Source organism: Canis lupus, chromosome 6, assembly GCF_048164855.1.
Source record: "Canis lupus baileyi chromosome 6, mCanLup2.hap1, whole genome shotgun sequence".
Lineage (NCBI taxonomy): Eukaryota > Metazoa > Chordata > Mammalia > Carnivora > Canidae > Canis > Canis lupus.
In genome coordinates this window covers 70,757,544-70,778,997 of record NC_132843.1, presented here as the reverse complement: position 1 = coordinate 70,778,997, position 21,454 = coordinate 70,757,544, and the positions used below count along the sequence as shown (strand labels likewise).

The following is a 21,454-nucleotide window of genomic DNA, read 5'->3' as shown; positions in this document are numbered from 1 at the left end:
AGTCCCAGAAAGCCTACTTCCCAAACCACGCAGAATTTGTTCATTGTCTACAGTGTTCATTCCAAAGCGGCTTCGGGGGGAAGATGCAGGAACTTCAAACACATACCCTGGATATTCCCTGAAAAATATCTGGAATATTAGACTAACCATGAGCCAAGGGAGCAGACAGCGGGCCAGGATGATGCATAAGGCCAAGCAAGCTGACGGCCAAATGAAGTTATAGCCAGTTGACAGGACAATGGCATGAACAAAGACCTCCCGGCCTCCTGGAACTGCTGCCAAGTATTGTGACACACAGGGCTAATCGCATCTGAGTGCACGATGCTGCACAGGAGCAGCCCACAGGGCTGGCAGGGCTTCAGTCACTGCCGGCTTGCCTGAAAAAGCCCATTCATCACGGTGCGGGGCCAACAGGGTGCACCCCAATTACACACAGGGAGCGAGGACCAAAGTGGGGAGGGCAAGTGCCTACTGGTCCCCTTGGAAACACATGCAAGAAAAAAAAAAAGCCACAGGTAGAAGATGTTCAGGTCCTAGCCAGGGTTGCCAGGGAATTAATTCTGTGTCAATGTGGGGCCGTTTACCTCCAAGGCTGTGGGGCATAGGGCTTTGGTTAAGCTTGGGCTCATGGGCTCACGGTGTGGTCTATAGGCAAAGATTTTAGAAACCTGGGCTCAAATCCCAGCTAACCCTCCAAGCTGGGGTTCCAGACCACAGAGGCCAAAGACCTGACACTGTCGTTTTGAGCTCTGTGGCCTTGGGCAAGTCATCCAGAACAGGTGTATGTGGGTGAAGAGAGGGTTTATCTGCTCTGCTAGCCTGACAGGTTAACTGGGAAAATTAAAAAGATGGGGCAAAAGGAAGAGCCTTGGGAACCATAAAGCCTGGGGTGCAGGAAGACGTGGGAGATGCAGCCGGGTCCCCCATCCCTGTCCCAGGGCAGGGGAGGTGTGCAGGAAACCAAGGCCAACCACTTGAGGGAGGCCTTTAGTCCTTCATCCGCAGGAGATGCCTTTTCAGATCTTGGGCTGGTTCTTAGAATCCCACTTAAGGCTCCCTGGTGGACAACCTTATGGATGCCCACAGACACACAGTTCATTTGGGTTATTCTGAACAACCGATTACTTTAGGCAGAGAAATTTATAATCAACTCATAATTACATGGCATTTTCCATTTTGTAAAACTCATATAAGTGTAACCCTTAATTAACACCAGAAGATTAGCATTATTATGCTTATTTTACGAAACATAATTTTAAAGGATCAGAGAGGTGGGTGTGTTTCCCAAAGCCACACAGTCAGTTTGCATCAGAGACAAGCTTTGAGTCCAGGCTACTCATTACAGGTTAGATTGGTGCCCACTGTGTAGACATAACTGTCTTTCCTTCCAGAGTGTCCTCTTCTTCTTTTTTAGGGTCTTGGTTTGTGGCCCACTTTTGTTGATTGCTTAACCACCTTCCCTGACAAATCTATGCAGAACCCTCTTTTGGAAGGAGATGGCCTGGAACACAGAATTCTCCCTGGGAAAAGTGGAGCCTGGGCAATTTTTCTAAGCAGGTGCAATTCCATGGAGGTATTGAGCATGACAGGGCACCTTACCTCACGGGCTCCACACTGCCCTGGGGACTGCAGACACAACTGTTCCAACATATACAGTCTCTGAGAAGGTAGTTAGGGTAGATCTCCTAGGTGCAAGATGATGGACTCTCTCTCTCCTTAAAGAAAAATAAGCACAGTTCATGTACTTCCCTGTGGAGAGCTTGTCTCTGGATTTTGAATGCTGAGAATAAAACAGAGGGAAGAGAACTCTAGTTTATACTAAAAATTAATGTGTTCTCTGACTTTTAAGTGACACACTTCACATATTACCAATCACGTTCACATCATTACCACATCTAATCCTTACAATAGCCCTGTGAGAGTAGCTGCAACCCTATGAGGTATTATAATTCCCATCTTAAAGACTGGGGACATTGAGGTTTAAAAGGCATAGATGATTTTTCCAGTCACAAAGCTGATACATGGTAGAGATGGACAAAAGATCTGGTCCTTCTATCTATAAGTACAGGGATTTTCACAGATAACATTTTTTTTTTTTTAACTTTCCATGGCCGTCAAGTTTATTAACAGTGCAAAGGCTGACTAGAGCTAGGCACTTCTAATGGGGATCCCTTTAAATTCCTTATAACATTGTTACTTATCTCTTCTCTAGGAATCATAAAATCAGGCTAATGACATCTAATCTACCCTCATCATAGACCCATGATCCAATATCTTAGCAGGTGTTGTAGGAGGACAAAAGGCATATACGAAGGGACTCACCAGTCATTGCTTGAGGTTAGGTGCATGGGCACTGCCTGGGACTCTGCCTTTAGAGGTTCTAGGCCTGGTGAGTGTTGCTTCAATATGCATTCACAGAGTAGTGCTTGGTTTCTTGCTGGATACTCACAAATTTGAGAAAAAGTGTGTATCATAGTCCCCATCTTCAAAGAGTTTACAGTTGGGTAGGCAGGTGAAATTTGTTATGAAATTTTGAATGGCATTGTACAAAACAGAATAGAATTAAGTGCCCATCTATTTGATACATAGTCCAAAAAGAGTTTATGAAGGAAGTAGGTCTTGAGTAAGTCTTGAGTGGGTCTTGAGAATGGATAGGACTTAGAAGGGAAGGTTTTCTATTCTGGTGGAGGATGAAGTGCCAACAGCAGGTGGACTGTATGGTGGGATGCATGGCTCCTAGCACTCTGGCCGCAGTGCACACATTACCCAAGTCCCAAGAGAGCCAAGTTTTTATCTTCCAGCCTTTGTTACCTATTTCCTCTTCTGGAAAGAACCTCTCTCCCTTGCTTCCTAGTCCCCCTATGTCTCATGTCCCATCTAACTGTCAACATTGGTCAGTTATGAGACCACCTCTTCCCTCCTGCAGTGCTTTGCCTTCCTTTGCATGCCTTTGACCAGGTGGCACGATGATGTGTTCATGAGTCTGTGACCCTTAAGAACAGGGATTCCATTCTGTTGATTTTTGCAGGGCCATTTGTTGAATAAATACAAATGAAAGGTAGAAATGCAGATTGAATGAACAAATCTGCAAGAATCCTGCTACAGGACCATATGGGCTGACACCTAGAAGCCAGTGTGGCCCTGAGCTATTCATTGTATGTATGATGCCTAATAAATCTGAATTAATGATTCTTTGGCGAATGAATGGTTGATGGATTGACTGAATTATATATACATCATGATGAATGTATCATCACTATTCAGCTAAAACTTAATTGATGTTTTAGTTTTTACCTTATTTCCTTAAAGCTGGTGAGGCTTAAACCAGGGACAAGTCAAAACATGCAGAGCAGCTGAGTATGTCCAGAGGGAAGTGAGACCTAGGGCCTGAGCTGAGGGCTTAGCAACAGCAGGAGGCGATGGGCAGAGTCTGGAAAGGCAAGGGAGGGGCTGGAGAAGTGAGCAGGAGCCAGGGAATTCAACTCTTTCCTGAGGACAATGGGGCACAAGTAGACCTTGAAGCAGGTGTGTTATAGGATGATTTTTTTTCCCTTCTTTTAAAGACAGAGGCCCCTAACTGAAATAGAGCGAATGCACCAAGGCAGAGCAAGACTTAGGACTCAGAAGACCCGTCTCAAGGATGTTACAGAAGTTTGGGTGTGAGCTGACAGAGGATGCCCTAGGGAGTTAGTTGCAGAGACAGAGAGCAGCAGAGGGGTTTGTGAGCGGGCAGGAGCTAGCAGGAGCAGGACTAGTGACAGCCTGGCCTGGCAGGGGGCCAAGAGTGCTGGGGATGCGGGTATAGGAAAAGGAGCCAAGAATGAGAATGCTAAGGAACCTGGCTCAGGAAGCTAGGTGGAGCCCAGTGAAGATGAGAAAATTGGGAGGAAGAAGTACAACTGGGCTGACAGGGAAGAAAGAATGAGTTATTTCCAGAATTCTTCGACATGTAGGGTTTGTGCTAAGTCTAAATTATATGATACCCAGTGATGTACCTTTACGTAGCTATTGATATATTATGCTTTCTCAATTAACATAATACTTTCTCACATTATTACAGATGTTTCATAAACATTATTTTGAATAATGGGCAAACTGTGAATAAATAAGCAAACTGTCAGCGAATGTGAGTCAGATGTGCTGATTGAGGGGGGTTCCCATGTGGCACAAGTACAAAAGCAGGCCAGCCAGTCCATCAACAGGTCTCCCAGGAGGGCATGTTCTCACCATGGTGAGTGATACAAGGAACACATGGAGGGCCTTCACTTAAAACTCAGGAGGGGGCAGCCCCGGTGGCTCAGCGGTTTAGCGCTGCCTTCAGTCCAGGGCATGATCCTGGAGACCCCGGATCGAGTCCCACGTCGGGCTCCCTGCATGGAGCCTGCTTGTCCCTCTGCCTGTGTCTCTGTGTCTCTGCCTCTCTCTCTCTCTGCCTCTCATGAATAAACTCTTAAAAAACAAAACAAAAAAACAACTCAGGAGGCCCTGGGACAGTCCACACCAGCCGCAGTGGGGTCTTGGTCACAGGCACATAGCCTGTGAAAGGTGTGAGGGACCACAGAGCAGTCTTGGCCTCAGCAGATGGGGGTGGGGTGGACTAGGGGGAGAGGATCTGTGAGTACGGAGGAGGGTCTGAAGAAAAAGTCCCCAATGAGCCAGGAGGAGAAAATGAGACTGTGTCTTTGAGAGTATTTTGTAATCTCAAAAATTGAAGACAAATACTATCATTATTACCCACATTCAAAACCATTAATTCAAAACTGATAGATGTTTTCCTAATATTCATCTATAAAGCAATAGGGGTAGAAATACTTTTTGCTACATGCCCCTTTGCAACTTTTGAATCATTCATTTGTAATTTTTAAAAAACAATCTATGCAAACCAATTCTCTGTTGTTCACTGATTGTAGTGATGGGGAAACAAGTCAGATCACTGTTTTTTTTTTTTTTTTTTCTTGTCCAGAAAGAAATCATAAAAAGAAAGGGAATGACTGCATCTCACAGTGGTTCTATTCATTTGAAAAGCATGATGCCCATTCCTAGAATAACATTGAATGATCACATATTGAGTTAAGAGAAAATGAGCCAGAATGGCTTTAGGGGAAAAGGACATGGCATTAATATACAGGACTTAAATTCCAGTTGGATTTACCTTCTTGGTGCCTCAGTTTTTTCACCTGTAGAATGAGTTTAGCAAAACCTACCATGAAGAATCATTATGAGACTCAACTGGGAGAATGTCTGTGAAGGCCGCTAGCACCAGTGATCTGCAACTCTATCCATGTCTGTTCATCGAATCTTAGAAATACCAACTTTCTGCAATTCTTTTTTATTATTATTATATAGTAAGTCATCTCTGGAAATAAGCACCCAGGGCTAGGATGGGGTGACCAACTTTGGGCTAGGGATCAGATGTGCCCACACCTGTTCCTGTTTTAGTATCAAAAATCCTGCATCTCAGAAAATCCCTCAGTCGCAAGCAAACCAAGAGGTTGGTCAACCTAGCAATAATGGTCACCAATGATGCCATCAAGAATCAAGTTCGTGGGGATCCCTGGGTGGCGCAGCGGTTTGGCGCCTGCCTTTGGCCCAGGGCGCGATCCTGGAGACCTGGGATCGAATCCCACGTCAGGCTCCCGGTGCATGGAGCCTGCTTCTCCCTCTGCCTCTCTCTCTCTCTCTCTCTGTGTGTGACTATCATAAATAAATAAATAAAAAATATTTAAAAAAAAAAAAAAAAAGAATCAAGTTCGTTTGTTTCTTTTCTTTTCTCCTTTTCTTTTGTTTTTGTTTCTTTTCTTTCTTTAACTTGGCCCTTCTGACTGTTGCTTATTGTGTTACGGTTGCAAGAAGGCTATTGCACTTCCAGCCATCATGTCTGCATTCCAGGTAGGAAGGAAAGGGAATGGCAAGAGGATCAAAGGCTTTTTCTTAGAGAGGTTTGCCTCTGACTCAGGAAAGAAAGCTTTTTTCTTGAAGATTTGCACTTATATTTCACTGGTTAGAACTGTTTCACATGGCCACCTCCAGCTATAAGAGTAGCTAAAACTGAGGACAGTTGACCTTTGAACAATACGGGGATCAGGAGCACCAAGTCTCTGTGCAGTGGGAAATCCATGTATAGCTTCTGACAACCTAAAAACTTACCAACTATTAACCTACTGTTGACCAGAAGGCTTAACATTAACATAAACAGTCAACAAAGACATATTTTATATATGTATTACATACTGTATTCTTACAATAAAGCTAGAGAAAAAGAAAATGTTATTAAGAAAATCAGAAGGAAGAGAAAGTACACTTAGAATAGTGTGCTGTAAAAAAAATCCATGCAGAAGTAGAGCCATGCAGTTCAAAGCCATGTTGTTCAAGGATCAACTGTATTCTGTTTCCAACCACACAACAGAGGAGACCAGGAGACAAAGTCATGAAAGGCTCTGGGTGGTCAATCCACAGTGTCTGCTAACCCCCCTCCGTCTTTATTACACCCAGCCAATGCTGAGCGCACCTGCTGTGTGACCGGTATTGTGCTAGGATCTGCAAAAGGCAGAAAGATGAATACTGTACAACCCTCACGCCAAGTACGCTCATGGTCTGGTACAATCTGACATAAGGCAGAGGTGATTATGTCAGAAGGCAGCCTCTAGAGAGTGGGAAGTGTGCTGGCAAATCTTGCCCCAAGATGCAGACAGGAATGACAGGGTTGGTGGATTAGCCAGGCAACAATGAACATGATGCATTTTCCAGGTAAGGATAAGCCCAAAGATGTGAAGGTAGCACTTGGCACCAAGAAAGTTCCGGGAAGAAGAGCCAGCGGGTGTGAGAAGAAGGAATGTGTGTGTTGGGGAAATTCCTCTCATTTCTGAAAATGACCTGGCTTTGGGGGCCTTTGGTTGTTGCTACGGTTTTAGGGAGCTATTTTGAAAACAGGGTGTGCACAGGAGGTCTGAGTGACCTTGACACACACACATCAAAGCTGTTAGAACTCCCAAGTCACTTCAAGTAAACGAGATTCCAAAATCACCCCTGAGAAAGAGAAAGCCAAACCTATATCGTCGATCTGAGGATCCTGTTGGCACCCAAGCCTTCACCTTACCTTTGTCTCCTTATCCTTTTGGCTTCTGAGCCATGCCCCTCCTCTCCTTCAAGCTCTCTGCTTCCCCAGCCCAGTTTTTCCACCCAGCTCCAGGCCGGCCTGGCCAGCCCCTGCACTGGGCAGTTCAGAGGCAGTGGCCCCAGTTGCTGAGCAGGGTCGGTACCTGATGCCAGCGACCTGCCCAGGTTTCTGGGCGAGCGGCAGCACGTCCGACCTCGCCTGGGTAGGGTGCTGGCCCGGACCACAGTACCGCTCCTGCCTTCATCTGCTCTCAGGCCGCTGCTGAGCCACTGGAGCAGATCTGTAACTGTCCTTCACAAGCCTTACATTATCTCACGGATATAGCAAAAAAACCCACAAGGTGGGGAGAGGTATTCCCAGGTAGTTCAGGAAGAAATGAGGTCCAGGGAAGTTAGGAAAACCACCCCAAATGACCCAGTGTTTAGTGGAAGAGGTGGGACTTCAACCTGGATTGGATTCTAAGGCCTCTGCTTTTCCCGCCGTTCCGCACCATTTCTCTATACACAGCTGAGCGCTTTCTTCGTAGTTCCCTTGTCTGCAAGCTAGTCTTTGCCCAGACCCCTGGCCCTGTTGGCCTCCTCTGGTGGAGGGCCTTGATCACCAGAGCCTGTGGTGAAGCTTCATTTATAGCTGCACCCAACAAATATTTACTGAGTATCCCCTATTTGTCAGGTGCTGGGCTACTGTGTTTTTTTCTGGCTGCCTGAATTTGCCCAAAGCTGGGCCACTGACCCAAGGATCATCAGTTGCCAGAGCTTGCTCTGTCCTTGGGGCACCCTGGCATAGCTGCTGTGGCCAGCTCCAGCCAGCCCCAGTGGCACAGCTGGACCCCTTTCCATCTCCCCTATGCATTAACAGCCCACTCTGGCTTGGTTTCTTGCCCTTTCCTGCCAGACCTCAGCCTGGCATGGTTACCTCCAAGTCTGTTCCAGTAAAGGAAACACACTGCTGTCATGAAAGTAAGGTGTTCAGAGGATGGGAAAGACTTGAAACAGCCACCAGATCTATCTGACTCTTAATAAACAACATGGTGAAAGTGGAGATTATAAGAGGACACATTTTTGGGGGGATGAGCTGCCAATAGTCACTCTCTCTTCACTGGATGGAAGGTCCCAGAGGGGCTCCATGGAGGCACAAGAAACAAACTTGGGGGCGAGGGGTAAAAGGGGTAAAAGCCAAGTTTATTCAATGCTATTGATTTTTTCCCCTATTTTCCTATTTGTAATACATAGTCATTGCAGAAAATTGGAAAATACTAAAAAGCATAAAGAAAAAAAGAAGGTAAAAAATTATAATTACCAAAAGTATAAAGAAAAAAATAAAACACTGTATGATACCATTGCCCAGAAAGGATAACTACAGTTAACATTTTGTGTGTTTACCTCTAGATTTTTCTCTATGCACATATGCGGATTTATTCTGTACATACTATTTTGTATCAATATTGTATCACTTGACTTGCCTCTTGACCAAATGTTTTATGAAAACATTATTTTCAGCGGCTTCATAGAATTCCATATGGGTGTGCCATAATTTATTTGGGTTGTTTCTTCTCCACCCCCATTTTGTCCTAAATAGGTAATACTGTGATAAGCATCTTTGTACCTAAATATTTGTGCACAAATCTGACTTTTCCCTTGGGCTGAACTCTGAGTGACAGCGTGACAAACCACTTTGGCATGGTCTGTCTCTGCCCAGAAGGAAGGATGGGGTGGCACTCATCACCACCAGACTTTCTGAGCATGAACTTTAGGGATACCCAAAGGGGGAAATGCCAAAGCAGGGGACACCCCAATGCTTCATTTTTCTTACAAGTTTTCTTGGAAGGGACCTTCCTTGGTTTATTACTCAGAATGCTTTAGCTTAGAAGTCTGCTGAAACCAGCTCAAGCAGACATAAGAATGTCAGGTAGGAACCTAGCCAGTCCTCAGAGAGAGCCTGGGAAAGAGGACTAGCACACTTCTTCTCCTCATCGCTTCTCATGGACCGGTAAGTTTCCAACTTGAGAATGCACCAGAATCACCAACAGGCTCATTAAAACACCAACTTCTGGGAAGCCCATCCCCAAGTTTGTGACTGAGCACATCCAAGGCAAGACCAAGGATCTGCATTCCTAATACATTCCCAGGTGATGCTGACACTGCTGGCCCAAGGCCCATGCTTTGAGAACCAATGCTAGAGTATAACATGGCTGTTGGTGTAGGGCAGACACCCTCCAAGGCTGCTACCACGCCCTGGTTTCTGAGGGAATCCCACTCTTTCACTTTGATCTTGCCTCATGGCACCAAAGCCAGGATGGTACCACCTTCTGTCAGGAAAAGAACTCCCTGCCAAGAGGATTAGGCTCAAGAGGGGGTTGAGGTCACTAAGGCCTTTTTCTGAGAAGTGACTCAGTCCGTGCTCAGGTGGTTCTCTCACAGTTTAACTTTCTTTCCTTTGGCCTGACATCTGATTGCTGAGCAGGGTTAAGTAGCATTTCTCTGTCTCAGACCAGTCGCCCCAAAGGGCTCCTCTGGTCCAGATACCCATCAAGCAGGGCTTGCTGGGGAAATCTGGGTGACCCTTCACAGGATATGGCCACAGGTAAGGAAGGGTCCTTCCCCGGGTCTTGAAGCCTCACCAGAGAGTGACTCCAAGAGGCAGCCAACAGTGGGGAATGTACCAACCACTGCGAAGCCATAAAGGAGCTCTGGTGAAAACAACAATCACATCATGAGAGGTCCTGGGAGATTACAGAAGAACCAACATTTACTGAGCTCCTACTTGTGCCAGACACCAAGTACCTTATGTTGATCATCTGATTTAATCTTCCCTACAAACTTATGAATGCAGAGATGGGATAATATGTATCATCATCCCCATGGTTGAGAGGAAGAAATTAAGGCACAAAAGCTAGGTTGCTTGTTCAAGCTCACTCAAGCTCCTAACTCCCACTCTACAGCTGTTCTTGGGAGAAGCCAAAAAGCTAAAATGGCAGAGGGCAGGAAACAACACATCATTATATTAACTGTCCAAGGAGGGGAGAATTATTCCCATTTTATAGGCAAGAAACTGAGTCTTGGTGAAGAAGCTTCCCAAGGTCGCACGGCTGGTAAAGCTGCCCCAATCACAGCCCAGGCTTGTCAGCCCCCAAAGACCACCTCCCCCCGCATCTACCAGTACACTCCCTAAGTGCCGTTCATTGTACCTGAGGAGATGGGCAGGCTTAGCATAGGTGGCACTGGTCAGGTATGGTTTGTTCAACGGATGGAGACAGCAGGGCTACATGCCTGTGATGAACAAAAGCTTGGGGCTTAAAAACGCATGGCCCATCTGTCAACAGAGGAATGGCACATAATGGCAACTTCTTTTAACAGACTTCTAACTAGACAATAAAAAAAAAAAAAAACCCCATAGTTGGAATATTTTGACACTCAAAAATGATTACAGGGCAGCTCGGGTGGCTCAGCGGTTTAGTGCCGCCTTCAGCCCAGGGCGTGATCCTGGAGACCTGGGATCGAGTCCCACGTCAGGCTCCCTGCATGGAGCCTGCTTCTCCCTCTGCCTGTGTCTCTGCTTCTCCCTTTCTCTCTCTCTGTGTGTATCTCTCATGAATAAATAAAATCTTAAACAAAAACTCTGGAGCTAAATAAAAAGAAATCAGATACAAAGAATAGCCACTAAAGACTGAAACAAAAAAGTAGCTTTGGTTTAAAAACTAGGCCTTAAGTTGACTTAAAAAATAACTCAAAATCCCCCCGCCCATACCTAGATTTGAAAAGTTCCTTTCCTCTTCCACCCTGTGTAATATTTTTTTTAAGTCCTGGGTTCCATTTTTCAAACTAAGTTCTATATTTTTAGGGGTGACACATGCCAAGTAACCAGAAACTGGCCTTGGCTTGGAAAACCTCCCAGTTCTTGTAAACATGCAATCACTAGTTCCTTTCAGGATGATGAATACTATTGATTGGCTCAGATGGGCTTGTGACCCAGCGTGGTATTAGACATTGGCTATAAAGCATCTCCTTATGAATTTTTCATTGGTTTGAGTGTCTGGAGAGCTGGGCAGCTGCCTCCCGGAGTGCTCACTCTCCTTCCTTGCCCTCCCTCCTCCTCTCTGTGTCTCAGGGCTGATGATGCCACTCTGCAGGGCCACGTTATTGGATCAGAGCGATTAGCTTTACAGTCTGATTTTCTGAGTCGAATCCAATTTCTTTTTCAGGTGCAGCGGGCTTACGAGTAGTCATGTGCCTTTTGTTTTGCGATGGCATCACAGGATTACTAGCAGATGCAGTAAACTGAAGTCATTTCCCATTAACTGTATTCCCCATGATACTAAGACTATGTGTCACTTTGCAGTTGCATTCTCGAGCACTCTTCAGGAGAAAGAGTGCTTCCAGCAGCTCAAGTAAAAGCTGACAAAGAGGCAAACTCTTGAGAAGCACTGTGTCAGGCACTTTCAAAAATACCTTAGCTCACAATTCTAACAACCCTAAGAGAGGAGGAACATTATTCTCTCTTTTATGCTGGTAGAAAGTGAGTGTCTGAGAAAGTCAGTGGTCTCTCAGAATTCATATTGTGGATTTATCGAGCTCACACTGAATTAAGTAATAGGATGAAACTCCCAAGACTCCAGACTTGATCAAGTGGCCAGAGCTAATCCAAGAGTCATCTTCTTTTGAGAGAACAAAGAAAGCTTCACTCAGAGAAAACCTGTGTCCTGCTATACTCCCGTGGGCTCTTACATTCTAGATCAGGACTGTATGAAAAATTCAAGTGCTCATGTCTAGAAATAGTTTGTTCCTATTAACATCTGTATCCAGGTGAAATTGAGTTAAAGTAAACTTCAAGCACCAATTTAGGGGAGGAGATAGATACCACAAGGTCAGTAGGGTTAGCAGTGGTTGGAGTAGGGTAGAGGGTTGAAGGACTAACTGTGAGTGTAGATGAGCCTTCTCTCATGTGGGGTCCTCTCCCTGGTCCCTTCCTTTGTAAAAACATGGAGACCCTTTAAGAAACCTTTAACATGCAGTGAATGAGAGCTCTGAGTCCCTATACTACAGTTGACTATTGCCAAATATTTTTTGTACACATAAAGGAAGGAAAAAAAGAAGGGAATCAGAACTGTCCTGTTGTAAATGAAAGCCAGAATTCCTCCTGGTTTCAGCCTCTTACTAAGGGAATCTAGACTGTACTCAGGAACCGTGGCAAATTTTAACAAAGTGTATCATTCCTCTCATTCACAGCAACCTGCATACCTGAGCCATGAGCCTCTAACAGCCAAAACAATGATGTCCAAAGAAATCTTTGTATCCATCTCTGTGTGCTTATTAACATAGCACAACTGTGCCACCTGTTCTTAATTCTTTGTTATAAATTGTTAGGTAAGATTGAAGCATAGCCACCAACACATGCCTAACAGGTCCCTTCTCTAGAGGCCAGCTGAGATGAGTACATTGAGATGCCTAAGACTATGTTGTTTTTGCTCCTGGACATTAGGCCTTTTCCTAGACCTACCCCTTGATTTTAAACACTAAAAGTCCCAAATGACCCCCAAGGAATTCCAAAAGTTAGTTACATGAGCCAGACTGAACAGAAAAGTTAGGTTGTGGATTCTTCAAAACTCATTGAACTGGAACTTTTGTTGGGATGATCATGATTTTCTAGACAGCGACTGTTAGCACATCTACTTCATGGATATTAAATACTTGTAAGATAGGATTGCTATTCTTCACTGAGTATCTCATACCAATTCTGCAGTTCCCAAGCCCTCAGGACTTACCTGAAATTTACATTTCTTGGTAAATTTTTGAATCATGGAAGATGTACAACGTATTGCATTTAACTCAAGGATAGCCATTCTGGAATATCATAGGTGAAAGAAACTCCCACCTGTCCTCTAAATTACTGCCTGGATTTGCAGTCCTCACTCCCAGTGGATATCTCTGCTTCCTGTTGTTTTATCCTGAGGAAACAGCCCTTGGTAGAACATCATAAAGTCACTTCCTTACAACCGCGCTCTCCTAAAGCTTTGGAAGTTCTTATTTCCTCATATTTTAGATGTTTCTTACTGGAGTAAAGAGATCTCCCGACCTCAAGAGAGTTGACCAGTTAAACCGAGTGGTATTAAGAAGGATAAAGTTGAACCAAATTCTTTGAAATGATGGATGCTAAATAGCAGGAGAGGATCTTGGAGTCACATGAGTCTTTAAGGGGCACAGTCCTGGTCTCATGACAAAGATGACACAAGATGACAGGGCATCTGGGGAAGATGTTTGCATCTGCCTTGCAGTTTATGGGTGAAAGAGTGGGTTGATTCTGATGACTATCATGAGCTCTTCCTTTCTCTTTTTCCAAAAAGGTGAATGGTAAAGCATTCCCTGGTCTTGAGATGGATCTTCCCATAAATATCATAGATTGTGAGCATTTATTTATTTTCTATTTTGGTGGAAGATGTTTTTCTAACTAGTGTGGTGATCGTGACACAGAAGAATGTTTCCGCTTCCAGCTCAGAGAAATAGTGGGAGAGAAAAAAAAACAAACAGAAAAAATCCTTTCATTCAAGCTTTAAGGAGGTGTTGGTACCTCTATGTCAGTGAATAGCTTTCAGGATCACCTTTGTAAATCTCAGTCACCTCTAAGACCTCCACATCCACGTGGTCAGAAGGACATTTCACTGGCCCACAGGAAGGCAGTCCTCATACGTGTGTTATCTTCAGGTGTGTCCCACAGGCTGGAAATTGCTTCTCTTCCCCACTCTAATTAAAACCAACCTTCACATTCAACTTAGGAACACCCCTCCTGCTATTTCAGTCCCTCATTATTCCAGCTTTGAAGACATCATTAGACTCATCCCACCATTAAGCAGAGATCATAGTCAACCCTAGGATCATCCTTTAACCAGATCCCAGGGCCTAGTTCAGAACAGGGGTCTGTGATGTCAGTGATCCAAGTTAATCACTCGTTGTGTGGTTCCTTGCTGGCTCATATGTAGTTTCTTCTGACATGCTGTCTCTTGCTTTCCCCTGTACTTACACATCTTCTTCCACAGAATCCAGTCCATGCTGCTACATGGAGATCATCTGCAACTATCTGTTGCTTGGCCATTGGCAATGGAATATATGATGGGATGCTATGTAACAGATAGTTCCAAACTGGACTGGGCCATGGTTTGAAAATTTGGGGCAAGTTAACCACTTAATGGTGGAGCATCTATAAGAAACTAGTCAAACACCTCTAATCTTTCCTCTGTCTTCCCTCCTGTTCCCAGCAAATTACTTTTTTAAGATTTTATTTATTCATGAGAGACACAGAGAGAGAGAGAGGCAGAGACACAGGCAGAGGGAAAAGCAGGCTCTCTGCATGGAGCCCGCTGTGGGACTCGATCCCAGGACCCAGAGATCATGACCCAAGCCAAAGGCAGACGCTCAACCACTGAGCCACCCAGGCATCTTCCCAGCAAATTTCTTAACTGAGGAATATGTATCTACTCCTTTTATCTCATGCATTGTCCATTTAAGTCTGATTTTAGGGCAGCCCAGGTGGTGCAGCGGTTTAGCGCCACCTTCAGTCCAGGGCCTGATCCTGGTAGACCCAGGATCGAGTCCCACGTCAGGCTCCCTGCATGGAGCCAGCTTCTCCCTCTGCCTGTGTCTCTGCCTCTGTGTGTGTGTGTGTGTGTGTGTGTGTGTGTGTGTCTCCCATGAATAAATAAAATCTTTTTTTAAAAATTCTGATTTTATTTTCCACTCTCTCCACACAGATGCACATATTCTGAAATGCTCCCGCTAACATCCAGATAAAAAGCTTTTCTTAAAGTCTACCCTCACTAATCTTCCCAATGAATTTGATGTAGCTATTAACTATCCTCTTGATAAATCTCCTTCCCTCATCTTCGGAGTGATTAGAATACAGTTTGCCTCCCACCTCTAACTTCATCTCTGTTCCTTTGTTGGCTCCTCTTGTGCCTCACTTAAAACATGGTGTATCCTAAGATGTGTCCTCAACTGAATGTCTCTTGTCTATACCTCCTTCCTGGGGATCTCAACTACTCCTACTCTTTCAATTAACACCTCTGTGCAGATGCTCTCAGATCTTTATCCCTTACTGTTATCTACAGAGTTCTATTTTCATATTTTCAGCTTTCTGCTGGACCACATTGTGTAAATAATCCTAGTCTTTCGAATGAAGCCATTTAAAAGTGAGCGAATCACATTCCCTTCAAACCAGCCCCTCCTAACTTCCCTTTTTAATACTTGTGAAAGAAAACATGTCACTGACTTTGAAATACATCCCAAACTGAATAATCATCCACTCCTTCATTTCTCTCAATCCCATATCTAGTGAGGTGACATATATAATAAGGTGGCATTAATTGAATGCCTACAAATGCCAGACTCTGGGGATGTAGTGTGGAAAAACCAAAGGGGAGTGGGGGAGGGAGAGAGAGATCTTATCCCAGAGAACTTATTATAAGGGAAGAACAGAAAATTATTCCTTCATTTAATGAATGTTTCATGAATAACTACTAAAAGCCAGGCACAATTTTGGGTACAAAGTCCTTCAATCCCACCTCTGCAGTGTCTCTCAAGTCTACTCTAGTTGAGTTTAAGTCTGATTGGAACTTCCAGATCAATGTTTTTTTAAATGGGAAGAATGGGCTTGTTGCCTTTAGTATTTTATCTCTTCTACTAGCAATTATCATGTTAGCTGTTGGTTTAAGATAGATACTTTTAAGAACTATTTGTCTATCCTAAATCGTTAGGTCTAACTTTTCCTTTTTCTTTTTCTATTAAAATTTTGTTTCTTTATCTTCCAAAGTTTACTAACAGACCCTCCATCTTCCCTCTCTTCTGTGCTTCAACTCAGCCCAGATGCCACCATCAAATATTCCTGCACCAGACCTCTAAAGTTGCTTCCTTGCTTTGAAATGTTGAAAGCTCAGCAAATATAATCTCAATTCTGCAGTCAGAAATTCAAGACTCCCATCCTGTGACCTGAGCTTGCTCTCATCTTTCCTTCTGGTCTTACTACCCTGTTCCCTTTCATGTACACCTGTCTTCCAACCAGATAGGGTTCCTCAGGGTTCACAAACATATCCCACACTTTCTTGTCTTATGCAAAGTTGTGCCCTCCAAGTGGAATGCCATTTGGTCCACCTCTATTCTCTCAAATTCCTTTTTTAAAGATTTTTTTTTTTTGTATTTTATTTTAGAGAGAGAGGAGAGAGCATAAGTGGGGGGAAGGGCAGAGGGAGAGGGGGAGAGAATCTCAAGCCGACTCCATGCTGAGCAGGGAGCCTGGCACAAGGCTCGATCTCACAACCCTGAGATCATGACCTAAGCGAAAATCAAGAGTCAGATTTTGACTGACTGAGCCAGAGAGAGAGACAGACAGAATGTACGAGTGAGTGTGGTGGGGGGTGGGGGGAGAGGGAGAGAGTATCTTAAGCAGACTCTGCACTAAGCATGGAGCCCAATGCAGGGCTCAATTTCATGACCCTGGGATCATGACCTGAGCTGAAACCAAGAGCTGGAGGCTTACCTGACTGAGCCACCCAGGCACTCCTCAAATTCTCTTCTGTTTCAAGTTAGAGCTCACTCAAAGATGTGTGCCTTGTTCTCCCTAACAGCTTGCAAAGACGTTGAGGACTGAGTTCTAATCACATTTGTGACAAGTCTACCCATTGCCCCACATATAACTTGCAAAAGGGTTTTCTCATTATGAGTGCTGAATAAGTATTTATTAAATAGAGGTTACCAGAAACAATTTTCTAATGGTTTCACATTCATGCATTATTTCTTTCCATCGTGATTATAAATCCCTTAAGAGTAGGGACTACGTTTCCTCTTTTCCCTTCATTTTCTATGTAGTTCTTTTACAAAACTACACATACAGGACAAGTATAAGTGTTAGAAGAATGAACAAGTGATAAGTTATGCATTTTTATAGAAAAACACAGTATTAATGTTAAAATCCATAGTCCTGTTCTACAGTCTAAGATTAATACCATGTTTGGACACTAGGAAAAGAAAATAAAAACTGTAGCTGGTATATTAACATCCATAACATTCTTTATCTTTTTAAAAAGATTTTATTTTATTTTTTGAGAGAGTGAGAACAAGTAAGAGAGAGCATGTGCACATACAGGCAGGGGTAGGAGCAGAGGGAGAGAGAAGCCCAAGCAGACTCCTCACTGAGGACCAGAGCCTGGCGCAGGACTCAATCTTATGACCCAGAGATCAAGTGAGTCACTCAGGCGCCCCAAGATTTATTTATTTGAGAGAGAGAGAGAGACAGCAAGGGCATGCATGTGCACATACAAGTGATGAGAGGAGCAGAAGGGAGGGAGAGGGACAATTTCAAGCTTGATGATGACCCTGAGATCATGACCTGAGCTGAAATCAAGAGCTGGATGTTTAACTGACTGAGCCACCCAGGCACCGCTAGCTATTTATGTTTCCTAAGGAACTATGGCTTCTCTATAATAAAATCATTTCTTATGCGCTTATTTTGTAACTCTACTTCACTGAACTTCACTATTAGTCCTTTAAAAATATTATCTTAAGTTTTCTTGGTAGATAATCATTATTTGTAAAGATAGTTTTGTCTTTAAGTCAGTTCTATCATTTTATTTTTCTTATCTTATTGCATTAGTTAGAATTTCAATACCAATATTTTTTAAATGGAAAGAATAGGTCTCTTGCTTTTAATGACTTTTTTTCCTACAAAAAATGATCATGTTAGTTGTTGGTTTAGATTTTTTTTAAAGATTTTATTTACTTATTTATTCATGAGAGACAGACAGAGAGAGAGAGAGAGAGAGAGAGAGAGAGAGAGAGAGAGAGGCAGAGACACAGGCAGAGGGAGAAGCAGGCTCCATGCAGGGAGCCTGACATGGGACTCAATCCCAGGTCTCTAGGATCACTCCCTGGGCTGAAGGCGGCACTAAACAACTGAGCCACCCGGGCTGCCCCAGATATTTGTTTAAAGAACTATTTGTGTACCCTAAAATCATTATATCCAACCTTTACTTTTTATATTAAAATTTTATTTGTGCTCTTATCTGATTGTTCTTTTAGACTGAGCTATATAATGTAAGGGGAGTTTTGGCAACTGCTCAGTGATATCATCAGTTAGAGACAGTGAAGCCCAGATAACTTACATAATGAGTCAATTGGCCTACCTTTACTGATAAAATGATCAACAGAATTAATGGAATGCATTAGCCTTTGTACCATTTAGACATGAACTTTATGGGATAAAAATGACAAAATATGAAAATGCTAGTGAATTCTTCCATCTTTTCATTCATCTATTCAACAAACATTTATTGAGCACTGCTGTGTGGCAGACATTATTCTAGTTGGGCTGTAGGAACAAACAAGACAAAGTCCCTGTTTTCTTAGGGCTTTCATGCTAGAGAAGGCAAATGATAAATTAATAAATAAGTGAGCATAAGATATTTCTAATATTTGCAAGTGCTATAAAGATAATAAAATAAGATAAAGTATTAGAGAGGGACTGAAAAGATGGATTACTCCAGCCAAGGTTTCTTGGAGAAGGTTTCTCCAAGAAACGATGTTCGAACAGAGACCTAAGTGACAAGAAGCAGCCAGTTATGTGAAGATGTTAGAGTGATCACTTCAAGCAGAAGAAACAGCAAATGCAAAGCCTTAGGGTGAGAATGATCTTGGCAGTTTACAAGAACAAAGAGAAGGCTGAGGAGCAGCGCATAGAAGGAAAACAATAGGATATAGTTTTGGAGTGGTAGGAGGACCAGATATGGTGAAAAATCTAGGTTACATGTACTCATGGGAATCATTTTTAAAGACAAGGATAATACATTTGCTAAGATGAAATATTTATACTTAGAATATTTACAATGCAAATTATAAACATGTATAGAATTAACTCAAATCTTAAATAGGAAATAGGCTTAAATAAGGCAAACTAACTTTTTCCTACATGTAGGAAATGTCTCATATCAACATTCTCATTCACTTGTTTTGTCACCTTGAATGGCAACAAAGATCTTAGGACGATAACAGGCATTCCTGGGAGCAAAATTTTCTTATGCAATAGACTGTGAGCCACTATCTTGGTGGCAGTTTAGGCGATTCAGAGGGACGAATCATCCCAACCAATTAACCATGGGCTTTACAAAGCTGAGGAATCACATCATCTCTACCAGCTGCAACCTTTATGATAAGTTAAACAAAACCACATGACTTAGTTCCTTTCTTTGTACTCTTATTTGGAGAGAAGAAAGAGCAAATGAAATACTTTCGGTCCCTACTAAAATTATCCAAAAATAAAGTATGTAACAAATGGGTCTGCGGTGACTCAGGGTGGTCACTCACCATGTGTCTTGATTTAGACTCTGGGGCTATTTTTGATTTGTCATCACTGGCTGGCTGTTGTAGTCTCAGACCAGGCCGAGTACACTGGTCAAAGCAGTGCTTTGTCACAGCACAGAAGCTTGTGGCAAAAAACCTGGCAACTTTTTGTCCCTTTGTGAAAGAACACTGTATCCCAGTTGTGGCTAGATCCTGCTGCCTCCAAAGCGCTAGTCAAGCCATTGTTATGTTATACTTTTAAATTGTCATATAATGATCATGTTTTTGGAAAGAGCAGCTCACCAATGAGATCTCTGGGGTCCAAGTGGGGTCCTAGTGGCCTTCATGGTGATGACAATCAGAAAGAAGCAGAGACTGGTTCCTCTATTCAAGCATCACCAAGTATTACCCTGCAGGCAAGCCACATGCTTAGCACAAGGCCTGGAACAGAGTAACCCCCCAATAAGAGTCACCAAGTTATTTCTGTATTTTGTTACAGAATTGTATTACTTATTTTATTACTTATCTGGCCCCCAAAAGGATTCTTTGGAAGTCTCTGGAGCAGCTCTCAAACATCAGTCCATGAATTAAGCCAGTCTTTCACTGGTCTCCAGAAAAATGAGAAAAAAACTTAAAAATTTAGAAAATACACACACATGCATAAGAGACAGTTTATTATCACTTCTTGTTAATTGAGTTTACACTGATATTTTGGTCTTTCCTAGTAGGTTTTTCTTTTTTTTAGAGAGAGAGAAAGAGAGAGGGTGAGTGGGGGTGGTGCAGAGGGGCAGAGGGAGAGGGAGAGAGAATTAAAAGCAGGCTCCATGCCTATTGTGGAGTACAATTTAGGGCTCAATCTCATGACCCTGAGATCATGACCTAAGGCAAAATCAGGAATCGGTGCTCAGCTGACTGAGCCAGAAGTCCCCCTAGCAGGTTTTTTTTTAAAGTTCACATGGTCTTTCTTTCAGTAAGGAATGTTGTTAGTATATGGTACTAGTTGTTGTTTTACATGTCTTTACTTGGTAAAAATTAAAATGCCAATCTCCCCAATTTTTTGGGAATTCACTGAGCTCTAAACCTTAAATCTGAAACCCCTTGTTTAGATGTTTATAGCCTCTATGACCTTTTTGGTCCTACTAGAGTATTCAAGATGAATAAATGCTCATTCTGTGGCTTCCTTATCAATTTACATCCTTCTTCTATGTTAATGTCTTATAACTAAAAGCTGGAGACCTGAGAGGTAGGGAAGGGTATGGTAAAAATTCAGGAAAAAATACTGATTATTAATATCAGTATTAATAGCAGTATCACTTGTATTTATATTAGTATTGCAGAGGGATAGAAAATAAGGCCAAATAAATGAAATACAAATTTTTCATGTGATAAGAATGTAAGATCAGGAGGTTTTCTAATCAGTACATCAAACTGTCAATGATTTGTTTTGCAATAATATGAACATGCCTTAAATATTAAATGCATCTGTCCCTTCCATCCCTTGTTTGCTGTCCCTAGTTTGCAAATATAAATGGTGCTTTAGGTATTCCTTTCAAGAAATATTTAATACCATATGGAAAATGCAGATTTTCTATAATTAAATCAGTCTAAATCATGGCTTAGATTATGCTTCATGATGCAGCTTATAAATAAGAATGTAAAATAACTAATTGGTTATTTTTATCCTAGCAGGACATCCTAGCTAGAGTACAGGACTCTGAAATGCAGGTCTTATATTCAGCTAAGTCACTGACTTGTTGTATCACGTTGGGAAAACTGCTTAAGCTGACTCTTTTTTTTTTTTTTTTTAATTTGAGGCAGTAAAATTTGTAACTGATGACCCATCATCAAGGATGTTGACAAAAACGGATGATTACAAACAATGGCCTCATCTTCTGGAAGCGTAGTTACCCGTGTATTTGAAGGTCATGTAACTGCCATACTATATCTGTGATAATTATTAGCATAAGGAAAGAATAGAAATTTGGTTTAATTAGTTCATAATGACATTAATAACAGCTAC

At 42.8% G+C, this 21,454-nt stretch overlaps 1 long non-coding RNA gene across 2 annotated transcripts in view; it reads right to left on the bottom strand.

Annotated features, from left to right (window-relative positions):
- LOC140635863 (uncharacterized) overlaps positions 1 to 21,454 on the bottom strand; it is a 69,532-nt gene that overhangs the window by 24,285 nt on the left and 23,793 nt on the right. For both annotated transcript variants that reach the window (XR_012033175.1, XR_012033174.1), the window contains exons 6-7: positions 19,738 to 20,042; positions 1,600 to 1,715 (exon numbers count right to left, since the gene is read on the bottom strand). This is a non-coding gene — a long non-coding RNA (uncharacterized lncRNA). The remainder of the gene's footprint in view (positions 1 to 1,599; positions 1,716 to 19,737; positions 20,043 to 21,454) is intronic.